This window comes from Ornithorhynchus anatinus, chromosome 7 (genome assembly GCF_004115215.2).
Source record: "Ornithorhynchus anatinus isolate Pmale09 chromosome 7, mOrnAna1.pri.v4, whole genome shotgun sequence".
In the NCBI taxonomy this organism is placed as follows: Eukaryota; Metazoa; Chordata; class Mammalia; order Monotremata; family Ornithorhynchidae; genus Ornithorhynchus; species Ornithorhynchus anatinus.
This window is the reverse complement of record NC_041734.1, coordinates 39874260-39882788: the sequence shown is the minus strand read 5'-3', so window position 1 is coordinate 39882788 and position 8529 is coordinate 39874260. Positions and strand designations below refer to the sequence as shown.

At 46.1% G+C, this 8529-nt stretch overlaps 1 non-coding gene across 1 annotated transcript; it reads left to right on the top strand.

The window, feature by feature from the left end:
• The first annotated feature begins 2241 nt into the window (after nt 1–2241).
• Nucleotides 2242–2379, top strand: LOC114813368. Its single transcript, XR_003761090.1, has one exon. It is a non-coding gene; the product is annotated as a small nucleolar RNA SNORA7 (small nucleolar RNA).
• Nucleotides 2380–8529: the final 6150 nt, after the last annotated feature.

The following is an 8529-nucleotide window of genomic DNA, read 5'->3' as shown; positions in this document are numbered from 1 at the left end:
AGGAGGTGAGTTTTAAGTAGGGTTTTGAAGAGGGGAAGAGAATCAGTTTGGCGGAGGTGAGGAGGGAGGGCGTTCTAGGACCGTGGGAGGACTTGGCCCGGGGGTCGACGGCGGGATGGGCGAGACCGAGGGACGGTGAGGAGGTGGGCGGCAGAGGAGCGGAGCGTGCGGGGTGGGCGGTAGAAAGAAAGAAGGGAGGAGAGGTAGGAAGGGGCAAGGTGATGGAGAGCCTTGAAGCCTAGAGTGAGGAGTTTTTGTTTGGAGCGGAGGTCGATAGGCAACCACTGGAGTTGTTTAAGAAGGGGAGTGACATGCCCAGATCGTTTCTGCAGGAAGATGAGCCGGGCAGCGGAGTGAAGAATAGACCAGAGCGGGGCGAGAGAGGAGGAAGGGAGGTCAGAGAGAAGGCCGACACAGTAGTCTAGCCGGGATATAACGAGAACCCGTAGCAGTAAGGTAGCCGTCCGGGTGGAGAGGAAAGGGCGGATCTTGGCGATATCGTAGAGGTGAAACCGGCAGGTCTCGGTAACGGATAGGATGCGTGGGGTGAACGAGAGAGATGAGTCAAGGATGACACCGAGATTGCGGGCCCGAGAGACGGGAAGGATGGTCGTGCCATCCACGGTGATAGAGAAGTCTGGGAGAGGACCGGGTTTGGGAGGGAAGATGAGGAGCTCAGTCTCGCTCATGTTGAGTTTTAGGTGGCGGGCCGACATCCAGGTGGAGACGTCCCGGAGGCGGGAGGAGATGCGAGCCCGAAGGGAGGGGGAGAGGACAGGGCGGAGATGTAGATCTGCGTGTCATCTGCGTAGAGATGGTAATCAAAGCCGTGAGAGCGAATGAGTTCACCGAGGGAGTGAGTGTAGATGGAGAAAGAAGAGGGCCAAGAACTGACCCTTGAGGAACTCCAACAGTTAAAGGATGGGAGGGGGAGGAGGCGCCAGCGAAGGAGACCGAGAATGACCGGCCAGAGAGGTAAGAGGAGAACCGGGAGAGGACGGAGTCCGTGAAGCCGAGGTGAGATAAGGTATGGAGGAGGAGGGGATGGTCGACAGTGTCAAAGGCAGCAGAGAGGTCAAGGAAGATCAGAATGGAGTAGGAGCCATTGGATTTGGCAAGAAGGAGGTCACGGGTGACCTTAGAGAGAGCAGTCTCGGTAGAGTGGAGGGGACGGAAGCCAGATCAGAGGGGGTCTAGGAGAGAATGGGAGTTAAAGAATTCTAAGCATCGATTGTAGACGACTCGTTCTAGGATTTTGGAAAGGAAGGGTAGGAGGGAGATAGGGCGATAACTGGAGGGGGATGACCTCTGACTCCCAGGCCCTTGCTCTTTCTACCACACCATGCTGCTTCTTTGTTTCAAGAGGAAGAGAGAAAGCACAGAGACTCACCAAGGCCTAAATTCCATCTTAAATTCTAGCCAGGGAACAGGAGATGAACCCTTTTCCCTTATATCTGGAGACTCATTCTTCTTCCCCACTAGTTGAATAGATTCCCTAATGTCTCCTTTCTTTACACTCCACCTCCTCTCCTTTCTCCATTTTCTTCTTCCATTCCTTCTTTCAACTCCTTTTCCGTGCCCTTTCTCATCTCTCTCCCCGTCCTGCGTTGCTTCTTGTTGACTAGCTGGCCACTTGGATTAGCAAATTAGCCTCTTCTCACTTCTCTTATATTGTCCGAGATCTATGAATGCTGTGCCAGCTCTTTCTCTGTGATTTTTATTTTATTTTCCTCTTAGTAGCTACATTTGAGCCCATTAGCTATTGAAGCTATCTGGACTTTGTGGTCTACCCCACCCCTCCCAGTCCCAGGGTGTTTGCTGATATTTATCTGCAAGTAGGCAAAACAGCTAGAAAATCCAAATATTGAGACTTCCGTGGCCAATTTTGGGTTAGAAGAACATCCTGCAGACAAGAGTAATTAAAGCTCAACTATGAAGTGTCTCCTTAAGCACTCCTGGGCAGGATCTATCTAGATCATAAAAGGGAACTAATGTGTCATCTGTTCTTATCTGCTGAGAATTTGTGAAGATTTGCTGTCTAACTACCTTACTCGGTTGGGTTCCTCGGGAACAAGGGCTACTTGACAGTTCCTCTCGAAGATGTCCCTTCGCCACCAATATTTTTCCGTCATTCCTGATAAGAGAACTCCATTCCACTCTGTGCCTACCCAAATGAGGTCTGCACCCACTGACATTTCAAATAATAATAATGATGATTATGGTACTTGTCAAGCACTTACTACCCTCTCAGGGTCGCAACTGGAGAGTTTCCTGTACTCTACCGGTCTCGGCTACGGGAGGGAGAGTCAAGCAGAGACCTACCCCTTCCATTCCTAGCTTGGCCAGTGGCTAGCGAGTGGAAAGCCATCTGCTATAAGTCAAAACTCACCCATCCTGGACAGCAGTGGCATGGGAGAGAGTCCAGGGCGGAGACTCAAGTTTACCGTGCGGAAGGCGGCAAGGTAAACCACTTCAGTATTTTTACCAAGAAAACTCTCTGGATCCACTACCAGAACGATTACAGATGCAGAGTGGGGCGTTCTGGGAGAGATGTGTCCATGGTGTCGCTATGGCTCGGAAACGCCTCGTTGGCATAAGACAAGACAAAAAGCGTTTACTATGTGCCTTGGGCCGTTCTAAGTGCTGAGGTAGAAACAAGATAATCAGGTTGGACACAGTCCATGTCTCACACGGGGCTCACAGTCTTAATCCCCACTTTAGAGATGAGATAACTGAAGCATAGAGAAGCTGAGTGACTTATCCAAGGTCATACAGCCGACAAGTGGCGGAGCTCCTACGTCTATTAGAATCGCCATTACTCAAGCAGTTTGGGTGATGTGGATGATGGAATATTGCAACAGGGGACCAGTAAGGGACATATTGAAATCAATCAATGGAATTTCTTGAGCGCTTACTATGTGAAGAGCACTGTACTAAGCCCTTGGGAGAGTATAATATAGCAGAATTAGCAGACCGGTGCCCTGACCAAAATGAGCTGACAGTATAAAGATGGAGGACAGAGAGTTTCGTGGGGTCGGAGTTCTACCCTGGCAGCAGGAGATGAGTCTCGCTGAGAAACACACGACTTACCCAGAAGATGTCTTCCCTTGACCTGAGAGTGAGCATAAGCTAATGAGAAAGAAACATTAACAGGTGCAAGGATTCTTAGGGATTCATGCATTCTGACACACCTTTTAATTATGATTTTTTTTTTGGTAATTGCTACTTAAAATTCATGATCAAAGATATGCTTCCTAGATTCATTCTTCGCCACAGTTATCTGCCATTCCTGTAAATATCTCTTTCCAAGAGCAATTCAGGTATGTTTCAATTCATTAGGAGATTGCAAAGGCTCTGAACACAGAGGTGTAACAATTTAATTTCCCTTTAACCCTAGTAATTGCAGGTGCAAGACTTCTTTTTTAACAGGAGAAAAAACTGGCGGATCAGTTTTATTTTCCCAAAATCTTTTAGTGGGTTGGAAATGAATCCTTATCACCAAGTAATTTCAGTCCTAAAGGGGAATTAGATTAAGGAATTCGATGTTTAAATTTCCCTGACTTTGAGGCAATCGTCTTTTAACTCAGCAGTTGGAGACCAGATTTCTGTATGTCGGGAAGAGAATCATTCATCTGATGGCGGGACCCGATTATATCTTCATGGATGGAAAAATCGATTGCCCCTTCTGGTTACAGTCAGCTCTCCAGGTTGGGGAGCAAAGGTACATTCTGTCTCTCGAGAAGGGAAGAAATCTGGCCATGATAGTCAGAAACAAATAGTCAGTGGTATTTATTAAGTGCTGAAGAGGTCCCTGACCTTCAAGGGCTCATGAGTGAATTTTGATTCAGTAATAATAATAATAATAATGGTGGTACTTCTTAAGTGCTTACTATGTGCAAAGCACTGTTCTAAGCACTGGAGGATACAAGGTGATCAGGTTGTCCCTCGTGGGGCTCACAGTCTTAATCCCCATTTTACAGATGAGGTAACTGAAGCACAGAGAAGTTAAGTGACTTGCTCAAAGTCACACAGCTGACAAGCGGCAGAGCCGGTATTAGAACCCATAACCTCGGACTCCCAAGCCTGGTATCTTTCCACTGAGCCACGCTGCCATGAGAAAGTTTGTGAAAGGGTTGGATGGGTGGGTTGTTCCAAGGAAGATGAAGGAGTTTTGAAGGAGGGACAGCTGGCGACAGCATACAAGCTCTGAGTAAGGCTGGGTATTTGAAAAACTCATGGGAAGACAAAGGAAGCGTTTCATGTCTGGGTCACCCTCTAGATTGTGAGCTCGTCGTGGGCAGGAATGTGTCTGTTGTTATACTGCACTCTCCCAAGCACTCAGCACAGTGTTTTGCACACAGGAAGCGCTCAATAAATACGACTGAATGAATGAATGAACGGCCAGAGTCCACCAGTGGATACTCATTATTCTGTAATATTTTATATGTAGCTTATTTATATTAATGTCTGTCTCCTCCTCTCTAGACTGTAAGCTCGTTGTGGGAAGGGAATGTGTCTGTTTATTGTTGTATTGTATTATACTTTCCCAAGCCCTAAGTACAGTGCTTTGCACACAGTAAGCGCTCAATAAATACAAACTGAGTGAATGAATGAATGAATGGTTTAGCTAGAATGATTAAAGGTGTCCTTAGGGCAGGGGTGATGCAGACAACAGTCAAGGCAGCTGGAGCCATTCCTGGCACCTCCATTTATTCGTTCATTCATTCAATCGTATTTATTGAGCACTTACTGTGTGCAAAGCATCGTACTGACCGCTTCAGGAAGTATACTAGAGCAATGAACAGACACTTTCATTCAATAGTATTTATTGAGCGCTTACTATGTGCAGAGCACTGTACTAAGCGCTTGGAATGAACAAGTCGGCAACAGATAGAGACAGTCCCTGCCATCTGACGGGCTTACAGTCTAATCGGGAGAGACAGACAGACAAGAACAGTGGCAATAAATAGAGTCAAGGGGAAGAACTTCTTGTAAAAACAATGGCAACTAAATAGAATCAAGGCGATGTCCATTTCATTAACAAAATAACCATTCCCATCCCACAACGAGCTTACAGTCTAGAGGGGAAGACATACAATAATATAAATGAATAAATAAATAAATGAATTACAGATATAATAAATCAATGAATAAATTACACTTCTTCATCTCGCCAATGGGACCAAATCTGTTTTGTCTAAACTCCTTTCTGCTCCAACGCCGTTACTAGTAATAGTAGAACTACTAATGAGAAGCAGCATGGCCTAGTGGATAGAGCACAGGCCTGGGAGTCAGAAGGACCTGGGTTCTAATCCCAGCTCCACCACATGCTTGCTGTGTCACCTTGGGCAAGCCACTTAATTTCTCTGTGCCTCAATTCTCTCATCTGCAAAGTGGACATTAAGACTGTGAGTCCTATGTGGGATGGACTGTGTCCAACCCGATTACCTTGCATCTCCCCCAGCTCTTAGAACAGTGCCCGGCACATAGTAAGCACATAATAAATACCATTATTATATCATTATTATAACTAAAAGTAATGTTAACGGGGGAAGCAGCACGGCCTAGTTGAAAGACCACGGGGCTGAGCATCAGAGGACCTGGGCTCTAATTCGAGCTCCGCTGCTTGTTAGCTGTGTGAACTTGACCAATTCACTTAACTTCTATAGCCCTCAGTTACCCAACTGTAAAATGGCGATTAAGATGGTGAGACCATGTGGGACATTGACTGTGTCCAACCTGATTATCTTGGATCTACCCCAGCGCTTAGTAGAGTGCATGGCACATAGTAAACACTTAACAAATACTATAAAAAATTGTATTCGTGAAGTGCTCACTGGGGGCAAAGCATTGTACTGAGCACCGGGAGAGAATACACATGTGGAAATTAGTCAGGTCCCCTGATCCCTCAGGGGGCTTATCTAAGAAGAATGGTCATAATAATAATAATCACAATAATTATGGTACTTGTTAAGCACTGGGGTAGATACAAGGTAATCAAGTTGGACACAGTCCCTGTCCCACATGGGCCTCACATTCTTAATCTCCATTTTACAGATAAGGTAACTGAGGTACAGAGAAGTTAGTGACTGGACCAAAGCCACACACTGGACATGTCAGAGTCAGAATTAGAATTCAGGTCGTTTTGACTTCCAGGCCTATGCTCTATCCATTAAGCCATACTGCTTCTCACCTCCTCCAAGAGGTCTCCCCAGACTGAGCTTCCCCTTTTCCCTCCGCTCCCTCTGCTGCCTCTCTACCCCCCCAAAACTTCACCTCCCCTCAGCTAAGCCCCCTTTTCCCCCCTTCCCCTCTGCTCCTCCCACTCTCTCCCTCCCCTCAGCACCGTGCTTGTCCGCTCATTTGTATATATTTCTATTACCCTATTTATTTTGTTAATGAGTTGTACACCACCTTGATTCTATTTATTGCTATTGTTTTTGTCTGTCTGTCTCCCCTGATTAGACTGTAAGCCCGTCAATGGGCAGGGACTGTATCTGTTGCCAATTTGTACACTCCAAGTGCTTAGTACTGTGCTCTGCACATAGTAAGAGCTCAGTAAATACTATGAATGAATGAATGAATGAATGAATGAATGAATGAATGAATGACCTGAGTGTCATGCCATAAGAAATAATCTGTGTGCCTGAACACAGTCATGTCAAAGCAGGGGAGCACTGTAGCCCATGAATTCTTAATGTGCGGATGAATGAGAATTCAGCTTCTGTGCTAGAAGAGAGCTGGGAGTATTCCCAAATTGTGGCTAACTGAGAGCAATCAATCACTGGTATTTATGGAGTGGTTACTGTGGGCAAGTCACTTCACTTCTCTGTGCCTCAGTTACCTCATCTGTTAAATGGGGATTAACAGTGAGCCTCAGGAGGGACAACCTGATTACCCTGTATCTACCCCAGCGCTTAGAACAGTGCTCTGCACATAGTAAGTGCTTAACTAAAACTCTGAGGCCCACGTTAGACAACCTGATCACCCTGTATCTATCCCAGCGCTTAGAACAGTGCTCTGCACATAGTAAGCGCTTATCGAATACCAACATTATTATTATTATTACTATTATTATTAACAAATACCAACATTATTATTACTGTGTGCAGAGCACTATACTAAGCACTTGGGAGACTACAGTCCAACAGAGTTGGTAGAGACATTCCCTGTCTACAAGGACACAATTCCTGTTTACAGACTAGAGGGGGTGACAGACATTAATATAAATAAATACATTATGGCTATGTACATAAATGCTGTGGGACTAAGGATGGGATGAGGTAACTATTTGTTCCACACAGAGTGTTGCTCCGTGAGGAGATTTTCATCTTTTCAGGGTGAGGGTTCATTCCTACACCACTTTCTCCATATCTAAAATGAAGGTTTTAGGGAAGCAGCATGCCCTAGTGGATGGAGCCCGGGCCTGGGAGTCAGAAGGACCTGGGTTCTAATCCTGGCTCTGCCACTTGTCCGCTGTGTGACCTTAGGCAAGTCACTTGGTTCGCTATGCCTCTTACTCTCAGTATCCAGAGAGTTTAGTCCAGGAAGGTTTCCTGGAGGAGACGATTTCAGTAGGCCTTTGTACATGGGCAATGTGCTGAGATGTCAGAAATATAGGGGGAGGGAGTTCCAGGCAGGATGGGGGCTCTAGCAAGGGGTTGAAAGCAAATGAGGTGAGAGCATCAAACTCTGAGTTTGCTCATTATTAGAGGAGCAAAGCCAATGGATTGGGTTGAAGTGGGAGAGGAGTAAGAAGGGGCGGAGAGCTGAGCGAGTACCTCGAATCTGATGGTGAGGAATTTCTGCTTGATGCAGAGATGGATGGTCAATCGTTGGAGACACTTGAGGAGTGGGGAGACAGGTGCTGTTTTTTTTAATTCATTAATTCATTCGATCATATTTATTAAACGTTTACTGTGTGTAGAGCACTGTACTAAGCACTTGGAAAGTACAATGCAACAATAAATAGTGAGATTCCCTGCCCACAGTGAGCTCACAGTCTAGATGTGGGGAGACAGACATCAGTACAAATAAGTCAAATTACAGACTGTAAGTGATGTGGGGCTGGCAGGGTCGGGGAAGAGCAAAGTCAGGTTGATGCAGAAGAAAATGGGTGACTAGGAAAAGTGGGGTTTAGTCTGGGAAGGCCTCTTGGAGGAAATGTGCCTTCAATAAGGCTTTGAAGTGGGGGAGAGTAATAATGACTTACTGTCGGACTTGAGGAAGGAGGGTGTTCAGAATAACGATCTAGGCATCTGAGGAAGATATGACTTGAAGAGGAGAGAGATTGTAGATAGGGAGCTCAGTGATGAGGCAGATTCAGTAGTTGAGATGAAACAAGTCCTGTGGTCAACGTGGGAACAGTTTGTTGGGTTGAGATGAAACAAGTCCTGTGATCAACATGGGAACAGTTTGTTGGAGAGACAGGGGCAGATTCTACAGATGCTGTGAAGGCAGAACTGACAGGATTTGGACACTGACTGACTATGCGGGTTGAAGGAGAGAGATGAGTCAAGGACGATGCCA